Raw genomic sequence first — 21625 nt, forward strand, 5'->3', positions numbered from 1 at the left:
CTGAAGGTAGCCTCGTTCAGGACCTTACCACAGCCACTGGAACAGTTGTCTCCAGACTGACAGTCTACAGACGACTGAACAGACATGGTTTATTCGCCAGGAGACCTGAAAGGTGCATTCCACTGACCCCTGGTCACAGGAGATCCCGTAAAGCCTGGTGTCAAGAACACAGTACATGGAACAGTGGTCCCAGGTTATATTCACGGGCGAATCCAGGTATAGTCTGAACAGTGATTATCGCCGTGTTTTCAGCTGGCGTGAACCGGGAACCAGATACCAACCCCTTAATGTCCTTGAAAGGGACCTGTATGGAGGTCGTGGTTTGGTTGTGTGGGGTGGGGTTCTGATTGGTGCACGTACACCCCTGCATGTCTTTGACAGAGGAACTGTAACAGGTCAGGTGTATCGGGACGTCGTTTTGCACCAGCACGTCCGCCTTTTCAGGTGTGCAGTAGGTCCCATCTTCCTCCTGATGGATGATAACGCACGGCCCCACCGAGCTGCCATCTTGGAGGAGTACCTTGAAACAGAAGATATCAGGGAATGGAGTTGCCTGCCTGTTCTCCAGACCTAAACCCCATCGAGCACGTCTGGGATGCTCTCGGTCGACGTATCGCTGCACGTCTTCAAACCCCTATGACACTTCAGTAGCGCCGACAGGCACTATGCAAGAATGGGAGGCTGTACCGCAGCAGCTGCTCGACCACCTGATCCAGAGTATGTCAACCCGTTGTGCGGACTGTGTACGTGTGAATGGTGATCATATCCCATATTGATGTCCGGGTATATGAGCAGTAAACAGTGGCGTTTTGTAGCACATGTGTTTCGGGACGGTTTTCTCAGATTATCACCAATACCGTGGATTTACAGATCTGTGTCGTTTGTGTTCCCTATGTACCCATGCTATTAGCGCCAGTTTTGTGTAGTGCCACGTTGTGTGGCACCACATTCTGCAATTATCCTTAATTTATGAGCATGAGTGTTGAGTGTTTTTAGCCAGCGGTGAGCTGAGGACTTCGTCGTGTTTTCAAGTCAGGTGAATATTGAATTTATTTTACGATTAATTGCTGCAATCTGAACTTTTAATTTTTGAGATTAATTGCTCACTTGGAATTTTTGATTTTAAACTTGACTTGCGAGAGATCTTCCGAAAAAGTTCGCAGATTCTACGGAAGATAGCAGCCAGCTTAATTGCGATCTCTCGCTCTAGTAATATTTGAAACGTTGAACGTATCAACTGGTGCGATAGTGTTCTACAAAGTGTTTAATGTTAAAAGTACAAACATTGGTAGCTGAGCTGTGATTTCTTCACGGCAGTAATTCCTACCTACATCTTATTTGTGTGATTAATCCTAGGGAAATTTCGACAGTGGGATTGTTTAGCGTTTCGAGACAGTAACGGAGCCACGCATTTTAGATCCTACGAATGGTGCTTTATTGAAATTTGTTTCATCTTAATTCTTGCGAAAGCACGTGGGGGCTCTGAGCTATTTTATTAGAAACAGTAATCCTTCAAAGTAGTAGAAAAACAGCTCACCGAGCAGTGATATACCGTCACAAAATTCTTCGAATAGCTAATAACTTGGATAGGCCGAAGTATCATAATGACTACCTCTAATCAGCATGCTTGAAATAATACTGTGCAACATTTGCTACACAGAATAAGACCTGGAAAAGCCTTGGTTCCACGGTAACGGTATAACAGAGACGACTTTGATTTGCAGGAGTGTTGGTTATTTCCTGTTGCCATCAATTGTCCCAGAGGTAACAAAATATTCCATGTCTTGCAGAGTGCACTGCAACATGGTTACATTAATAGTGTCAGCTGGGTTCTCTGTGCAGCTCAGTCTGGCTGCGGTATATCTCCTACTGGAAGAAAACGCGTTCCAAAAAGGTAAAGGAACGTCACACTTGCCACGCTCTTCTCCAGGCTGTCCGCCAGGACAACCTGCTGCGCGATTCCCCTTGTAGAAAATATGTTTGCAGAACAACTGAACGACAAGCGAAATATCTTGGTCATCCTCAGACCTAATGACTGCCACAGTTCCAAAGCAGAAAGCTATGCACTGCGTAACCATTATTTAAACTACCCTTAGGATGAGGTCAGACCATTTACATTTCGTGTTCATTTATACACTTGGGGCAAGAACAGCAGTTAAATGCCCAATATCAAATGATGTTATGGTTTCAGAAGGTATTGGTAACATTTTCTTTGTATACTAACATCATTCTACATTCATACATCAATCAGATCATACACTGGTGCCCAAAATTAAAACAACAAACGGAAATTTTACAAGGTGGCGTTTATTTTGCCACAAAACATTACAAACAGGTGATAGTAAACTGGAAACAAAGTAAACAATACAGAATGTAAGCAATTGCAACCTTTGTATACCAACACGCCCGTTTGCAGTGTTGTCGGGCACATTCAGCCTGGAATCTCATTGACTGGAGTAGAATTATCTTCAGTGATTAGTCTCGCTTCGAAATGAGTCCCGATGACCAGCGAAGATACGTCTGGAGACGCCCCATTAGCGGTGCGATACCTACCTGACTTTCGTCCACCATACGATCGACAACTAGGAGTGATTATCTGGGGTGCCATTTCATTTCATTGCAGGACCTCTTTGGTTGTCATTCGCGGCACACTTACAGCACAGCGGTATGGCGAGTTCTTCGCCCTGTTTCGTTATCCTTCATGGCAAGCCATCTTGGGCTTACATTTCAGCAAGATAACGGCTGCCCGCTCACAGCGAAAGGTTATACTGTTTGTCCTCGTTCTTGCCAAACCCTACCTTGGCTAACAAGATCGTCTGTTCTCTCTCCAACTGAGAACGATTGGAGCATTATGTGCAGGGTCTTTCAACCAGCTCAGAAGTTTGTCCATCTGACGCCCCAATTGGACAGAATTTGGCGTTATATCCCTCAGCGGAACATCCGACAACTCTTTCAATCAATACCAAGCCGAATAACTGCTTGCATAAGGGCCATAAGTGGATCAATGTGTTATTGACTTGCTCAATGTGTAAAGCTCTTTCTCTTGAATAAATTATGTAATTTTTCTGAAACTGTAATCATTTCCGTCCCATTTGGATAATTCGTTCGTCTTTTTTTTTTTCTTAGAGTGTATCTAAAAATAATTTCAATAGTCAGTTTGAAATATTACATTTTTATCCAACAAATGAAGGTTTCTGCAGTTTCAATAAAACGTAGTGGACAGCGAACAGCTCTTCTTCTCTTTAAATAAAAGCGGCCTTTTAGTAAAAGGACGTAAATGAAATCATTAATCTTCATTCATTTCCGTGTTCTGTTGGCATTTCTAGAACGTTGCGACCTCGATCACCTTGTTATGCGTTGTGCAAGATTTTTTCCGTTAGAGGGTATAAAGACGGATGAGTGGCCTCCAAACGGGGTAGGGCAAATCGTTTCCTGGGTCTAGCATGGGTATCCAGCGGTAGCTTTCACTTCCATATCCTAATGCGATTAGGCTCCAGTGTTCCCTCCAGTGGTTGAGTCCTAGCGATGAACCTCTTTCTAGATTTCAGTCGACAGACTACAGCTGGATGGCCGCGTCGTGGATGACGGAGACCATTGTTTTGCTTTTATCTCTTCGCGGCGGCGGCGACGGCTTTCTGACAGTCTGAGAAGCTATTCCAGCATTCGGATAGTGTTTGTCGACTTGGAGGGGGGTGGGGGGGTGGGGGCGGGTTGAGTTGATTTGGGGAGAAGAGGCGAGGTCATCGGTCTCATCGGATTCGGGAAGGATGGGGATGGAAGTCGGCCGTACCCTGTCAAAGGAACCATCTCGGCATTTGCCTGAAACGATTTAGGGAAATCACAGAAAATCTAAATCAGGATGGTTGGACGCGGGATTGAACTGTCTTCCTCTCGAATGCGAGTTCAGTGTGCTAACCACTGCGCCACCTCGCTCGGTTTTGTCGACTGGAGTTGGCCTCGTACATCCCGAGAGGCTTCGGACAATCTCAGTGACTGCAGTGTCAACATGCTTGGCGGAAGCACTCCACACAGGTGAGGCGTACTCTGCAGCTGGAGGCACGCAAAGCAAGAGCAGATGTCCTTAGAGCGCGAGGACTAGGTCCCCACGCAGTGGTTGTCAGCTTCGTCAAAATATTGTTGCTTGCGCTGATCTCCAGCCTGGCTTCATCGCTATGTTTCTCGTAGGACAGGGTACGGTCAAGAGTAACATAGTGGAGTTGGACAATGTTGAAGTCATTTCCATTGCCATGTGACGTCCAATTCGCGCAGGGCTCCTCTATTCCTAGAGTGTTCTGTAATGAGCTGATCATTGATGCAAATATTAAAAAGTACAGGAGCGAACACACTGCCTTGAGGTAGGCCGTTCTTTTGTATGCGCTATCTGTTCTTCTTATTAATTATAAATGAATACTTGCAGTTATTCGATAATGCTATTGCTTCCAAGAATTTTCATCCAAATCTAATCACTTTTGGGTACTACGACACGCCTGTTCTTTTCATATACGGGTATTTCACTAACAAATAGATGTTAACTACATCAGACCTGCGAGACGATTACGTCTTTCATCATATCTTACTGTGCTTCGAAAATCGGTCCGAATCAATTTTATGATAAGCGCGGTTATTTCAGGTTTCATTAAGAAGTTCAATTATTAATTGATATTGCCACCGCCCACAACTCTACGCTCTCTCGAAACGAAATAACTTCTATGCAACAATAAGATATGAAATACGGGTTTAAAAAAGATTAGTTTCATCATAAAGAATCACGCATGTAATCGGAATATTGTGGTTCAGCCAGTTAATTTAGTGACAAATGTCCAATTACTATTCTGGTCAAACGATTACTTTGGTCAATACGATTTTCGTACTGCATCGATACATAAGCACATTCAGTTCTTCTGACTTTGACACTTCCAAAGATTTCGCTTATATCTCCCTATTTAACGTAACGTATTTTGGCTTTTAAATTGAAGTGTCCTCAGACACTCAATGTGGGAACATGAAACCGAATGTGTAATCACCTTAAGATTGGCATAAGCTCGAAACTGGTCGTGATTTAAATAAACCTTTTTTTATTGTGCTTGTAGCGGTTCTTTCCAACATTTGAGTTTCCACAGTTATTTGACATTATTTTACAGTATTAGTATACAATACTTATAGCTTAAGAAACTTGATATGAGATGAACTATAGACGAAACACAACATGAAAAAGAACTCAACACAGATTGGGAAGCATAGAGCCTGCACCTGAGGATTAGAGTGTTTCTATGCAGCCAGAGATACACTATGTGACCAAAAGTATCCGGACACCTGGCTGAAAATGGCTTACAAGTTCGTGGCGACCTCCATCGATAATGTTGGAATTCAATATGGTGTTGACTCACCCTGAACTTTGATGACAGCTTCCACTCTCGCAGGTATACGTTCAATCAGGTGCTGGAAGGTTCCTTGGGGAAAGGCAGCCCATTCTTCACGCAGTGCTACACTGAGGAGAGGTATCGACGTCGGTCGGTGAGGCCTGGCACGAAGTCGGCGTTCCAAAATATACCAAAGGTGTTCTATAGGATTCAGGTCAGGACTCTGTGCAAGCCAGTCGATCACGAGTACAGGGATGTTATTGTCGTGTAACTACTTCGCCACAGGCCGTGCATTATGAACATGTGCTCGATCGTGTTGAAAGATGCAATTGCCATCCCCGAATTGCTCTTCAACCTTGGGAAGCAAGAAGGTGCATAAAACATCAATGTGGGCCTGTGTTGCGATAGTGCCACGCAAAACAATAAGGGGTGCAAGCCCCCTCCAAGAAAAACGCGACCACAACATAACACCACGCACCTGAATTTTACTGTTGGCACTACACGTGCTGGCAGATGACGTTCACCATCGGATCTCCACATTGTGCCCCGTGATTCGTCACTCCACACAACGTTTTTCCATTGTTTAATTGTCCAATGTTTACGCTCCTTACACCAAGCGAGGCGTCGTTTGGCGTTTACCGGCGTAATGTGTGCATTATGAGCAGCCGCTCGACCATGAAATCCAAGTTTTCTCACCTTCCGCCTGTCATAGTACTTAAAATGGATCTTGATGCAGTTTGGAATTCCTGTGTGATGGGTTGGATAGATGTCTGCCCATTACACATTGGGACCCTCTTCAACTGTCTGCAGTCTCTGTCAGTCAACAGACGAGGTCGGCCTGTACTCTTTTGTGCTGTACGTGTCCCTTCACGTTTCCACTTCACTATCTCATCGTAAACAGTGGACCTAGGGATGCTTAGGAGTGCGGAAATCTAGCGTACAGACGTATGACCCAAGTGACACCCTAGCGCCTGAGCACGTTCGCAGGCCATGAGTTCCGCGGAGCGTCCCATTCTGCTTTCTCACGATGTCTAATGATTACTTAGGTCGCTGATATGGAGTACCTGACAGTAGGTGTCAGCACAATGCACCTAATATGAAAAACGTTTGTTTTTGGGAGTGTCCAGATACTTTTGGTCACAAAGTGTAGAACACCAACTTTCACAAACACAAGCTAATGTCTCGTACAAAATCAGAACGGGCTTTGTATATTTACAAGCAGGAGTGCTTTTTGAAAAGATCATCTTCAATTTTACAAGATTTTGCAGCAGGTGGTTCTGCTGTGCTTCGAAGAAACTGTAGGAAAAAATAATCGATTTAAATTTCCTTCTTTCATCTGACACTTGCAGAAAGGGTTATCCTTTAAGCTTATTCTATGTAAGGGGATAAGAGTTGAACTATGGTTGGTACGCATTCGCATCAAGATAGTAGTCATCTCCATGTTCGCCTGGAATTTTCGAAACCATGGGAAACTTGTAATTACTGGATGGATCGCAGAATAGCACTGAAATTTATGATAGATTGAAAAGTGCCAGTCCTCTGCCCATTCTTCCTCGGCCAGCTTCCGTACCCATAACTTGAAATCTGAAAAAGATAGGCTGATGTTCGTTACAGGACTAGAATCGCTGGCCTTCGTTGCCAACTCATCGACCTGTCACTATAAGCCAAACCTACGTGAGCTGCGTTCAGTGGCAACGTGTCTCTCACCCCTCTTCGTTAATTTTGCAGTGACTGTCGTATAACTCACACTTGTTAAAATATTCCATGCTATTAAGCAGTGGAGGGATGACTCTGTTATTGAAATCAGTATGAAATTCATCCCACTACGTCATAATAGCCTGACATATTTTTAAGAACTGTGAGATTTCCAGTCGTAAAAGTTTACATTCTACAATTTGTCGTGTGATGTCCAATCTTTTGGTATTCTTTTACTGTCCCACTTCATGTTTTCAACTGGCTACAATACGCATTTTGAGTCTGATACTATCAGAAATGTCTGGAGCCCCGCATGACGACCAAATTTGAGATCCTCTCGATTCGCAAACACTTTCACAGTAAAAATGGAACAACATTGGCGCAGAAGAAATTGCTTGTGCTATTTCTCCTTGAGGACAAGAAATACATGTCCTACTGTTAACGTCTCTTGATATCGAGGGCTATCAGTATACATATGTACAATATGCCGCCAATAAAGATTGATGTAAACTGTGACAGTTGAATTACTGTGCCGAAACTATTTGTCACAGAAGTGAAATCGTGAGTATCGAGGTTTTCCAACTGATATCTGAATCGAATTCCAAATGGGAATATGTAGCTACCCAATTGAGTCTAACCGTGTATGTTATGCTGCCACTAATAGAGGGAAAAGATTTCCGATGTAGACTCCATGAGTAGAAAGTTGCCTCTCATTTCTCGAAGGATTTACCGAGCGGGGTGGCGCAGTAGTTAGCACACTGGACTCGCATTCGGGAGGACAACGGTTCAATCCCGTCTCCGGCCATCCTGATATAGGTTTTCCGTGATTTCCCTAAATCGCTTCAGGCAAATGCCGGGATGGTTCATTTGAAAGGGCACGGCCGATTTCCTTCCCCATCCTTCCCTCGCCCGAGCTTGCGCTCCGTCTCTAATGACCTCGTTGTCGACGGGACGTTAAACACTAATCTCCTCCTCCTCCTCCTCGAAGGATTTCGTTAATTCATTATTAGACCGCTCACTCTTGTGGCGAATAAATTTTATACTGAAGTCATACGTTTAGTAGCGCTGTAATATAAGAAGCATCCATAATCGATGACCTAGTGGACGAGGCCCTTGCACATTAACAAAGGAATGTAAGGGTCTGCGTCCCATCGTATTGCTGCGACAGATCTCATTTCGTTAATATTGTTTTCCGTTTTCTTAATTGTAGGAGCCCATGTTAAGCGCGTGTAAAATACCATACCTATAATTTTCCTTTAATCATCAACAGGAAAGGCAGACCTCCTAATAAAATGCTTGAACTTGCTGGCTTCCCCGACTGAAGTGAACTATAGAAAATTTGTTATTTTAAACAATTCTGCCGTTTACATCAAACCAGTGGCTTAAAGCGTTGATGTTCAAAATGGTTCAAATAGCTCTGAGCACTATGGGACTTAACTACTGAGGTCATCAGTCCCCTAGAACTTAGAACTACTTAAACCTAACCAACCTAAGGACATCACACACATCCATGCCCGAGGCAGGATTCGAACCTGCGACCGTAGCGAAAGCGTTGATGTCCCTGCCTGAAAGTAGGCAAAGAGATTCAAGGTGAGGATGTACAGATAAAAGGTATAGAGACTCTGCATACTGGAGAGTTTTAACGATCGGTGAACTGATGTTGCCCATATCTCTCGCCTAGATTAAAAATGGAAGACGATTAAGAACTGAGCTTTGGAGTAATCCTCCTGACGCTGTACTAGAGCCAAATAATTTGATCTGTGGTTCTGCTCTGTATTTTGAAATACAAGCCCAAGCAGACTTGCTGTGCGAAAGGGTAGCGTCTTAATTTTGTACTTAGTCACTACTGATAATAATGCAAGGCTAATTGTACCTGGTGGTTATAACTAAACTGACAGTATTCTGCTGCTGTACGGGCTGAACCAAAAAATGGTTCAAATGGCTCTGAGCACTATGGGACTTAACATCTATGGTCATCAGTCCCCTAGAACTTAGAACTACTTAAACCTAACTAACCTAAGGACAGCACACAACACCCAGTCATCACGAGGCAGAGAAAATCCCTGACCCCGCCGGAAATCGAACCCGGGCGCGGGCTGAACCGTGAGACGCCGAAACGTCATAGGTACACTCATTAATCGGTGTGCTGGTCGCGTATGCCGAAAAAAATAATAGTTCCCCTTTCTGCCACCAGTTGAAAATATGACGCTGTACTGCCACCTGTCAGCATGTGAAATGTTTCCTGTTTTGATGTCAGTATGTTGTTTGTCACTTAGCGAAGCCTGTTGATTTCTTTTGTAAAGTGACTTTTTTTTTTAAAAAAAAAAAAAATTCTTTATTATCTAAATCATTATAATGATACAAGTTTGACCCACTACCTTACTACATTAGTGGGTCCTATTAGTGATACATTTTTTATTACATTTTTGCAGCTTAGTGTACTTATTAGTGGGAGCTACAGTTAACATTAGTAACAATGGGCATCTAATCTACTTGTGTTGCTTATACTAATTCCTATTATTAATCTAATTTATATATATTTACTGCAGCGTTACATGCGTGCCAGTGAAGATATAAACCTACTTTTACTGCCCTGCTCTTCGAGCTAACCCCGAAGAGCATGCCCCTGGCACTGGGCGGGCCTCGATGTTTATTCGCTGCAGTCCCTATCTTAATTTCCTATATCTAATTCCTACAAACTACTCTATCCTACGTCATGTCCGGTATGTGTGTGTCGCAATCGGTTGTTGTTCCCTACTCCCCCTAGTCCTGCACGTGGCGGTTCCCAACTTAGAGGTAGTCGGCCAGTCCACGCACAGGCGGTATGGGAACAGGGCTCTTGGACTCAGTTGGTGGTTATCGTCGCTCATTTTTTAATGTATTTCTCCTAAGTAGTCGATTAATACTTTGCGTGATATCTCGTTTGCCAGGGTGTTCAGGGTCTGAAACGTTTCTTCTCGTCTAAGTAATTGGTATGTGTCTCGGTTGGGTAGTCTGTCTCGTAGTCCGTTGGCGATATCATTGAAGAGGGGACACTCGTAGACCACGTGCTCAGGCGTGCCCTCCGGATCGCCACAGTCACACGCTGGTGTCGCCCTTTTCCCAAATCGACATAAATATGTCGGGTAGGGTCCATGGCCAGTGAGAAAGTGGATCATCCCTCGCGTGGGCTCAAAGTACTTCAGGCCAAGTCGTTCCCTCACATCGGGTAGGAACTGGAAAGTTCTTCGTCCAGTCTCTTCTGCTTCCCAAAACTCCTGCCAGAGCTCTTCCCCTTTTGTCCTTATCTCTCTTTTGTCCCTTAATCTGATACCCATGATCTCAGCAATTTTCTCATTATTTCCCTTCTTGGCCCAATACCAAGCCGCCTGTTCTCTAATCTTTATATCCAGGGGACAGAGCCCCATTATTATTAATAGGGCTCCCCCTGGAGATGTTCTATAGGCCCCTACGGATCTTAATATCATGCTTCTCTGAACCCTTCTCACTGCCATGGCGGGCACCACCCTCGTGAGCCTGTGCGCCCAGACTCCCGAGCCGTAGCCCACTACTGAGGTTAGAATACTATTATGGTAAAGTCTAATTAGGTGTGGAGGAAGATGAAATCTTTTATGGCCTATGGAGATTAAATTATTTAATATCTGAAGGGCTCTCTGGGTGACTGTTTCAATATGCTTCCCAAAATTCCACCTCTCATCAATGATAACTCCCAGGTATCGTGTCTCTCGTCGTCGGAGAACTGGTGAACCATCTATTCTGACAGTCGGGTTTCTAATAAGGTTTCCTTTTAGTAGTAAGTAGGTCGATTTACTAGGTGATATCGTCATTTTTGTCGATTGGCACCACTTCTGAAGTTTGTCTAGTGCTGTCTCTATTTTTGGTTCTATGTCTTCGCGGCTACGGCCGCCAACCAACAGGAGGAGGTCATCCGCGTAGGCTATCACCTCTAGCACCTCATTACTTTGTTGCAATTTATCTAGTAATGGCTCCATATGGATATCCCAAAAAAGGGGTCCTAAGACAGAGCCTTGGGGACATCCTTTGGTGATTACCTTTCCAACTCTTTCGCTAGACGATGATAACCAGACCTCCCGATCCTTACAATAGCTCCTCAGGCAACCATATAGCGGCCCTGGACACTCTCCCGCAAGCAGGAGAAGAGCGAAGGCCACCAAAGGTTGTCAAAGGCGCCACTGATATCCACCATGATGCCAACCACGTATTTATGCGGGGTCGAGCTGCAGACCTCAGCCGCCAGAGCAATAGCATCAGATGCTGATCGCCCCGGCCTAAAACCGAACTGCCTGTCACTCACCCCACACAACACTCGGTGTGCCGTCAATCTGTCAGCCAGCAGTTTCTCTAATATTTTACCAAATATGTCCAACAGGCAAATCGGCCTGTAAGATTTCACATTTGCTGGGTCCTTGTCTATTCCTTTCTTTATAATGATTACGTTTGCTGTTTTCCATCTCTTCGGAAATTTCCTCTGTCGGAGACATTCGTTGTAAAGATGCGTTAATGGCGCAGTTAATTGTGGCGCCAGAAACTGCACTACCTCCGCCACAATGCCGTCCGGCCCAGGAGCTTTACCTTTTTTCAATGATCTTATATGAGCTGCCACCTCCTCCTCTGAAAAAGGGTAGACAGCCGTCTCATTACCGTATTCCTCCTGGTCTTCGTTTCTAAGTTGTTTCTGCCCTTCTGTTTCCCCTTCCGCATTGTCGTCAGGCAACAGGGACTGGAGGAGGACCCCCGCAGTTTCCTGCCAGGACTCCGTCATCCTGTCTCCGTACCTGACTGTTGATAACTCCAGAGGAGAGCGGATTTTTTCCCTTACCAGCTTGTATGGGAGCCCCCATGGGTCCGTGACCAGCTGGTTAAGTACGAAATTCTCCCAACTTCGCATCCTAACTTCGCGTAGTTCCTTTTGGAACTTCTGCTTTTCCTCCCTGTATAATATCTGCCACCTTTGGCGTTCTTGCCAGACGACACTGCGCTGGTAGTGCCTTCTTAGCCTTCTGACAGATCGACGCAGTTCACCTAGTTCTGCAGTCCATGGTGACGGAGAGGCCGCCATGGCCCTCCTCCTTGTAGGTACGGCTGCCTTCACCGCTCTTGTCACTGCATTCACCAGTTCCTCTGTTCTTTGGTCAACGTCTATGTCTAGATACATGTCACCTTCAGGTAATGGAGGAATGTCACACTCCCTTGCTAGGCGCTCCCAGTCAGCTCTTCTATAATTTAGTTGCACCTCCCACCCCGTGGCCCAGCGGCACTCTCTTTCGCCTAAGGTAAAGGATATCAAGTTGTGATCGCTTGTGGTGGCATTCTCTAGGACTCTCCAATTTTGAATAAAGTTAACCAAATTTGGTGTTATGAGGGTCACATCAATATTTGTGCCCTGTCCTCCCCCTGCAGCATACGTAGGAGGATTTCCAGGCCTGTTAGCCACCACAAGTTGTGATGCCATTATAAGTTCCTCAACTTTTTCACCGTTAGCATCCCTTGTGCCACTGTACCACAGGGGGGATTTTGCATTAATGTCGGCTGTTACTACTACTTTTCTTCCCTGCAACGCCGTGGTGACTCTAGCCAGGTGGTCAATATAGAGTTCTATATTATCCCCATATTGAAAATACATGTTTATGAGGATTATTGTTCCCATGGGGGTTTGAAGCTCCACGACGTTGCAGTGGCTAGTTGCGAATTGTGATAATGTGGTAACTCTGAGGAGCTTATTTGTGATTATAATCACCGCCTTCGGGTTATCTCCCGTGCTGACTATTTGCCAGCCTGTAGCGGCAAAAGCTATCTTTCTAGCCAGGGAGTATGGCTCCTGTAGACAGAGTACATCTAGTCTCCTCTCTTCCACCTCCCTCCGGAGCTCCTGCATGACGAGTCTGCTATTATGACTGTTAAGTTGTCCAATGGTAATTTTTGTCATTAAGGGTAATATGTATGTATTCGGTCATGTGGCCAAGTCTTGCTCCAGTCGAAAGCAATTCGTCCGTGTGCTATTACTGATTGCTGGTAAATTTCGTTAAGGTCAAATTTCTCACCTCGTCTGTCGAAAACTTTCTTGAGCAGATCACGCAAGGCTCCGAAGTCGGTGGGGAGATTCACTGATTTTAGCTGGATTCTGTCAACAGCCTCCATAACCGAGAAGGTTACCTTTCTACCGTCTTCATGTCCTACCCGGACCACATGTCGTAAGGCAGTGGTCAGGGTTGCCGGCTGCTCCAATCTTGATAATTGCATAGTATACTCCAAATTTGGGTATACCCTCACCGGATCAACCGGTGGGACTCTGACAACTGGTGAGCTCTGTACAGTGGGGCTCGTGCTTGAGCTTGTCACTGTATTTTCTTGAACCGGTAGTTGATTTATATGATTGATTTGATTGTCTTTTGACGTTACGATGTGATTGTCTTTCGGCGTTACCACAGTTACAGGATGCCCTTGCCGTTGTAGGTGTATTATCGGCTTTTTTCCCCGGCTTCCAGAGGAGAGAGTTTCAGTCGTGAGGGGGAGATTGGTTTGTATACCAATGTCCATTGTTGGAAAGTCAGTCTGGGTTTCTTTATCTCGTGTTTCAGTTCTAAAGGCGCCGGAGAGCGACCTCAGAAACTCCTTAAATCTGTTTGCCCTCACGGCATCCCTCCTCCTTTTGCTCGGGGACTTCCGTTTTGGCATCCTATTTGGTGTACCTGGCTCAGCCATAGTCTGTTCTGGAGATGAGTCTTTGCTCCAGCATCCTATATGTAGGGCAATTCCTGCCTGTGGCTCCGCAAGACTTCTTGCCTCTATTCTTACACGGTATGCAGACCGCCGCCGCCTTACAATCTTTGCGGCTATGACCATGTTCCCCACATTTAGTGCATGCCGGCTCCCTGGTACACAGCCTCAAGACGTGATCCAGGTCACCACAGTTGTGGCAACGAGGTACCACGACATAGTCTCTAGCATTAACGGCGTGAAAGCCAATATATATTTTGCCCATTGTTGTGATGTTCCGCCACATTTGTGCTGACACCTCGGCGACGTGATGAACGACATCACGACCCCGTGGCCCAGTCTTAAATTTTAATTTAAAACAGTTCTTGAATTCCTCTTCATTTATCTCCTCAAAATTTTGCAGCCTGATTATATCTATTAATTCTTCATTGGTCATTATTGATGGTACGTCATATAATATGACTAAAGGATTTCGTTTCCTCGGTGGTTCGCATTTAACCACCGAGTTCAGTTTCTGATTAGTCAACAGTTTTTCTTTGTCATTCTCAGAAGCAACTTCAACTATGACAGAGTTTCTACTTGGTTTTATTCTTTTGATTCGTATCTTGTCTTTAACAGGATCTATGTTTTTTGTGAACAGTTCTTGGATCTTTTTGACACTGGTGTCTTGCCCAGGAAGTGTCCTGAGGAAGACAGCCGTGTCAGTTCTCTTTGTGATTCTGTCAATTGTGTCTTTGGTCGAGTTTTGTGGGCGCTTGTAAAGTGACTTGGAGTAAAGCAAAGCAGCGTTTTCCAACATGTGGATCGCGACCACAAAGGGGTCGCAAAGGCTTGCTTGGAGGGATTGAGGGGTCGCGGGCGCAAGAGAAAGCAGTTGCAGTATGGCTGACAACATAAATTTCGTGACGATCATCTGCTACGGTAGAAATTACACACGGAAGTGATATATATTTGTAGTAATGAATATGAATTTAATTTAAGGCTGTTGAACACTTCAAATACGCAAGGACTTGTTGTGATGAGAAGCGACACGATGTCTGTCGAACTCTTCTGACATCTACGGAACGGAACCAGGGCGGCGAAGGTCACTTTGCCCTGTATTCAGAAGTTCATTTCTGCAAAGTTTGCAGGGAGAGGGGAAGGACTTCATTAACTCCCAGGCTGGAACGGGGATGAGCGGGCAGCGCCTTGTGCAGTACTGACAACTTAGTTCTCGCGCCGATCATCTGCTGTGATACAAATACCACAAGGAAATAGAACAGATCGTGACAGGGGATTTAAAGGATGCCCATGTTCTAATGTGATACATAATGACTGCAACAACAACACACACACGCGCACATATATACATACACACACACGCACAGCTCACGTGCAGGACTAGACCGCCGCACAGTTACTACAGTGTATTTCAGTAGCCGTGTTTCGAAGCAGACAACAGATCTCTAGAATTGGCAACAATGGGAGAACGCACGAAGTACAGCAATTTCTACCAAACGGATCTAGAACGCTGGAGCTCACCTTACATTGTAATTGATACACTGTGCGTTCGCGTTGTTTCTATTTTCACAGCTCTGTGGCTTGATCAGTATACTCACAAAATCGTCGTTGATGGAACATTTCTCATTTCTTTCGTGTTGTTAATTGTGATTGCCGTGAAGTGAATTATTGTTACTTTGATAGCACTTTATAAAAGAGTCGAAAAATATTTTCTAAGTATTTAGTACAATAATCTTAATTAAATACACAAATATTCGAGCAATAAATTAAAAAGAAAAGTTGTCCTCTTTTGAAACTGGATGAAAGTAAATGAAATAGCCTGCCCAGTGCATATCCGGATACTAGGGGTTCCGTTATGCAAAACATAGGCCTAAGAAAAGTGGGATTTATTTTTTGTTTAAATTACGTAAGTCCTTATTTAACACTAATTTTGAATTGAACAGAACGTAAATTGTTTTACAATAAATAAACCGAGTAATGATGAAGAAACGCAAAACCTGAAAACTTTCTTCAGGAACGATCGACAGCTAAATGAGCAATGTAATGTTGAGAAATCCAAAAAAGATCTACTTCTATACAAATTGACAGCACGTCTAACGAGTATAATTCGCCTCTGAGTCTTACTTGCAATGCTAAACACTCGTTATGCCGTACTTATTTGCTGTAAGAATGCACGTAAAAATATGGAAGGAAGGAATATTAGGTTTAACGTCCCGTCGACATCGAGGTCATTAGAGACGGAGCACAAGCTCGGATTGTGTCAAGGATGGGGAAAGAATTCTGCCGCGCCCTTTCAAAGGAGACATACGTGCCTTTGCCTGGAGCGGTTTTTGGGAAATCATGGGAAACTCGGGTTTGAACTGTCGTTCTCCCGAATGTGTGTTCAGTGTGCAAACGACTGCGCCACCTCTCGCACGGTCGTAAAAATGTGATAAGGCATTCTGTTCACAAAAGATACGAACACAATTTATAAAATTGTAATGTAATATATAATTCTGCACACCGGTTTTTAGAAGAAACATGTCTAAAGACATTTGTTTTTGCCAACACTTCAAAATGGCTTCTAAAGACAGAAGACGGTTGGTTGAATGGAACATCTCTCTAGTATTGCTTAATGGGCAGCTTAATTGAATACGTGTTGGTTAACGACGATAAGTCAAAAATGGAAGACAGAAATAGATATTTCAAGGGGATGAATTAACATGAGTCTTCAAAGTTAGAGAGCTCGCAACATCGTCACAGAGACTTAGCATCACTGAGGATGTCGGAATGGAGGTAGCGGACACAACAACGGCAACGCTAGGCGTGCCGCTGACAGTACAGCTAAATACTGCGTTGTCGACGGCATTATCATATGTCGGAGCTTTTATTGTATAAGGTGGAAGGTCATAGAATAGTGACTGACTTATTTCCCAACGATAGCAGCTAAAGGGGTGTATTTATGTCAGAAGGTGGTTTTTGAAATGGTTGTCGAAGAATTAAAAAAAGATTCTGATAAGACTCGTTATTCCAAAAGCATTGCTCGCTAAACGGTTCAGTCTTTCACAAAATTACGTTGCGTATTGCTCGTTATCGAGACACTCTTTATAGAGCGAGGTTTGACTCTACTTTGTTCAAAACGTTCCAATGCGTGTGAAATCTTATGGTACTTAACTGCTAAGTTCAAAAATGGTTCAAATGGCTCTGAGCACTATGGGACTCAACTGCTGTGGTCATAAGTCCCCTAGAACTTAGAACTACTTAAACCTAACTAACCTAAGGACATCACACACATCCATGCCCGAGGCAGGAGTCGAACCTGCGACCGTAGCGGTCGTGCGGTTCCAGACTGTAGCGCCTTTAACCGCTCGGCCACTTCGGCCGGCTAACTGCTAAGTTCATCAGCCCCTAAGCTTACACACTACTTAACCTAAATTATCCTAAGGATAAACACACACTCGCCCATGCCCGAGGGAGGACTCGAACCTCCGCCGGGATCAGCCGTACAGTCCATGACTGCAGCGCCTGAGACCGCTCGGCTAATCCCGCTCGGCGACTCTCCTTTGTTCTTAGTAAATAATGCTAATGATGTAATCTTTATACTGTTTATTTTTTCTGGTTTTCTCTTATCTCATTGTCATTTCTTTCCTTCTGACTATAAATCGTACTATCAAGAGTAAAGTCAATAACAATAATTGTACGATTCAGCAATTATACGCTAATGCACAGCGCTTTATTGACATAACTTCAGTTTCATGATTAATAATTGTTTCTCATTTGTATTATTTAAAATAATATTTGTCACTTATCAGGATTTTATTGTTTTCAACAGTTTTTATTCATAGGGTGACAACCAGCGATATCTGCCTTGGGTGTCACCTAACCAGAAAAAGTAAGCGAGAGTTGTAGGTCTTATACGGCAATGATAAGGCTGCACCTTTTTATTTATTAATAATTTGTCAAATCGTGGTTCTATTTTTGAGACAGAAATAACCAAACCCGCTCAGGCTGAACACCTTAGACACACTGTCCAGCGAGTGCAGCTGCTGTTTTGGAGTGGCATAATGTGGGGCCGACGTACGCCGCTGGTAGTCGTGGAAGACGCCATAACGGCTGTACGATACGTGAATGCCATCCTCCTACCGTTAGTGCAACCATATCGGCAGCATATTTGCGAGGCATTCGTCTTCATGGACAACAATTCGCGCCCCCATCGTGCACATCTTGTGAATGACTTCCTTCAGGATAACGACATCGCTCGACTAGAGTGGCCAGCATGTTTTCCCGACATGAACCCTATCGTACATGCCTGGCATAGATTGAAAAGGGTTGTTTATGGACGACGTAACCCACCAACCACTCTGAGGGATCTACGCCGAATCGCTGTTGAGGAGTGGGACAGCTTGGACCAACGGTGTCTTGATGAACTTGTGGATAGTACGCCACGACGAATACAGGCATGCATAAATGCAAGGGGATGTGCTACTGGATGTTAGAGTTATTGGTGTGTACAGCAATCTGAACCACCACCACTGAAGGTCTCGCTGTATGGTGTGGTTATCATGAGCAATAAAAAAGGCGGAAATGATGTTTATGTTGTTCTCTATTCCGATTTTCTGCACAGGTTCCGGAACTCTCGGAATCGAGGAGATGAAAAACATTTATCATCTGTGTATTTATGGACTTAAAAAGATCAGAAAGAAATCTAAACTTTAATTGCTAAATGGAGCCACAAAAATTATTCGCAAATCCAGATTTTGAGTCGTCTAAGAACATGAACATTTCAGCTTTCTCGTGTCAATACCTTTCCTTTGGAATGCCACCTTACCCCTGTCTCACAAACGAGACTTTGATGTATCGAATCGACGTCTTCACAAGTGATTCCAAACAGTAGAGTTTGAAACCCTCTACCTTTAATATAGTGCACAAATTTGCTCACCTGTTTAAGCACACAATCCAATTCACAACGTAAAACCGTGGCCGCCAGAACTGGTCGATGAAGGAAGCAGTGTGCTCATAAAACATTTTGCACTACTGATTTTAATTTTGCAACAAATCCACTTTTATTTCCAGTCATAGCTTTAGCACCTTCACCGCAAATGACAATTCATTTTATCCAATCAGTCTCGTAGTTGCGAGTGCTTTCTAAAAAAATATGTCGTACAGACACTGGGAGGTAGTGAAATAAAATGTTTCTCATGATACTTTCATTTGCTTCAAAGAGCATAAATACCATAAACTGTGCACAGTCTGAAATATTAGTAGATTCATCAAATTACATAGCAAAACGTGGTCCCTTCTTTGATGTTTCGACTAATTCTTCTTGAATGTCACACACTATATAGATTATTGTGCGTGCACTGGTATTACCAGAAAGTAGTGTCTTTTCATATTATTTACCTCTAGCTTGCCTAAAATACGAGGGCTATTTCGAAAATAATGGACAATCGGTCGCGAAACGGGAACCGCAGTGAAAATCAAAACTGTTTCATTTGCAACAATTAGCTACACCTTCCAGCTAATTTTCTACAGACGTCGCTTCGACTTAGGCTTCTGTCGTAGCAATGTCACAAATTTACAGTACCCTCGTCATAGAAGAAGCAACGGCCTTGCCGCAGTGGGTACACCGGTTCCCGTCAGATCACCGAAGTTAAGCGCTGTCGGGCGTGGCCGGCACTTGGATGGGTGACCATCCGGGCCGCCATGTGCTGTTGCCATATTTCGGGGTGCAGTCAGCCTCGTCATGCCAATTGAGGAGCTACTCGACCGAATATTAGCGGCTCCGGTCAAAAAAAAAAAAAAAACGTTGTAACGACCGGGAGAGCGGTGTGCTGACCACGCGCCCCTCCTATCCGCGGTGAGGATGACACGGCGGTCGGATGGTCCCGATGGGCCACTTGTGGCCTGAAGACGGAGTGCTATACTGCTGTGCTCGTCATAGAAGACACCCTTCTGTGTTTTACGACACTTTTCTAGGCTGGACTGCAACTCAATGTCAGTGCCAAAATGTTGTCCTCATAGCCAGCGGTTCATTTGAGTAGAGATGAAAATCGGAGGGAGTCAAGTTCGGGCTGCCTGGTGGGTGATCAAACGCCACTCATCGAAAACGCTGCGAGACCATCCCCATTGCTCCTACTGCACGAAAGTTACGTTATGTGGGGTTGCATGAAATCAGGTGAAATCTCTCGGCAGGCACCTATACTTGGTGGGAGACACTGTTTTCTAGGCATCTTTACGCGCACAATGTGCGCTCCAAACTGAAAAGAGTGACGTAACGCGATCTGCGGGCATACTAGAGACACTACCCAACACAAAATTGTGGCAAACTTCATCGGATTTTGTGACCTATCGTTCCGTACATTCCAAGTAGGCCTAGTAATTTCAGTCACATCCAGAGCTGCTGCGAAATAAGATTCTCGGCATCTGTATGCGGCTTCCCTTCATTAGCGACTCGATATGTGATTCAGTAGCTAGCTAATGACACTTTCTCATTGATACTGGATACTTAAAATTATGTAAAATAAAAAGTATTGTTAAATCATGAAAATAAATAAGTAATTAATAATGTAGTATTAATCAACAATAACAATACCATTTTATTACCTGAAACACAGTAATTCGCTGCTAGTTAAGGGTTTTCATTTTCCTTTCGAGGAAATCGACGATTTATCAGCTTTCTTGAAATGTTTAGCTGAAAGGTGACGAATAAAGGTTAAAAAAAATCGCTCCTGCCTCCGCCACTCGCGCCAGTCGTGGAGAGCTGCACAGTTCTTTTGAGAAATTTCTCCATTTTATATTCGTAGAGGGCTGCGCAGTTCTTTTGAAAAATGTCTCCATTCTATACTTGCTCGAAGCGAAGCGAAAAGACACAATAATCGCGTCCGTATTCGCTGGCGTACTCTGACAACTGATTGTAGTGAGCGGAAATGCACGCCTACGTGACTGCTGACCCATTCTCGCCACCACGCCTCCACTGTGGCAAAAAATATACCTCTGCCCGCAGAGATTTGCGACTACCTTGCACAGTGCTCTTGATTTCTCGTTCAGTATATTATCGACACAAATAAAATTCAATACGTTGGCTTTGAAATCACTGAGATAGTTTCGTTACGGTTCTGGAAGTAGCCAGACCCGCTGGTGTAAAGGATAAAGAAGGTTGAACTTTCCCGTACGAAACGCAGTGGCTATTGGGAAGAAGGATCGTGCAGTACTGGTGAAGTTGTTTTATCAGAACGGCAGCAATAGCAGCGCTGCGATGCAGGAATGTCGCCGAGAAAAACAACTGTGAATAAGTCTACTATCAGCAAATGAGCTAAAAAACACGATCAAGATATGTGAAGAAACAGGAGAATTAGGTAGTGCAATAGGGAGGGGTAGGCGGCCAATTCCCATGACAGCTGTTGACACAATTGTTGTAGCTGTAACCGACCGTGCAGCACATACCTCAAATTCTGCAGCCGGTGCTCGAGCTGTGCGACGGGAATTGTCTCTCCCCTGGTCAACACTTCAAAAAATTTTGTTTCGGCACGCATGGAAATGGATGACAAGATGTCGGGAAAGAGGCACATTCTACTCTGCACGATGTCGTGAATGCACAGAACTGCTGCATATGGGGTTCCACTACACTACTTGAGCAGGAACATCAAAAAATGATTCAAATAGCTCTAAGCACTATGGGACTTAACATCTGAGGTTATCAGTCCCCTAGACTTAGAAATACTTAAACCTAACTAACCTAAGCACATCACAAACATCCATGCCCCAGGCAGGATTCGAACCTGCGACCGTAGCAGCAGCGCGGTTCAGGACTGAAGCGCCTAGAACTGCTCGGTGACAATGGCCAGCCACAGGAA

General features: G+C 44.3%; 1 pseudogene; it reads left to right on the forward strand.

Annotated features, from left to right (window-relative positions):
- The first annotated feature begins 19371 nt into the window (after window positions 1–19371).
- LOC126471752 (5S ribosomal RNA) lies at window positions 19372–19489 on the forward strand (annotated as a pseudogene).
- The last annotated feature ends 2136 nt before the right edge of the window (window positions 19490–21625 follow it).

This window comes from Schistocerca serialis, chromosome 3 (assembly GCF_023864345.2).
Source record: "Schistocerca serialis cubense isolate TAMUIC-IGC-003099 chromosome 3, iqSchSeri2.2, whole genome shotgun sequence".
Lineage (NCBI taxonomy): Eukaryota > Metazoa > Arthropoda > Insecta > Orthoptera > Acrididae > Schistocerca > Schistocerca serialis.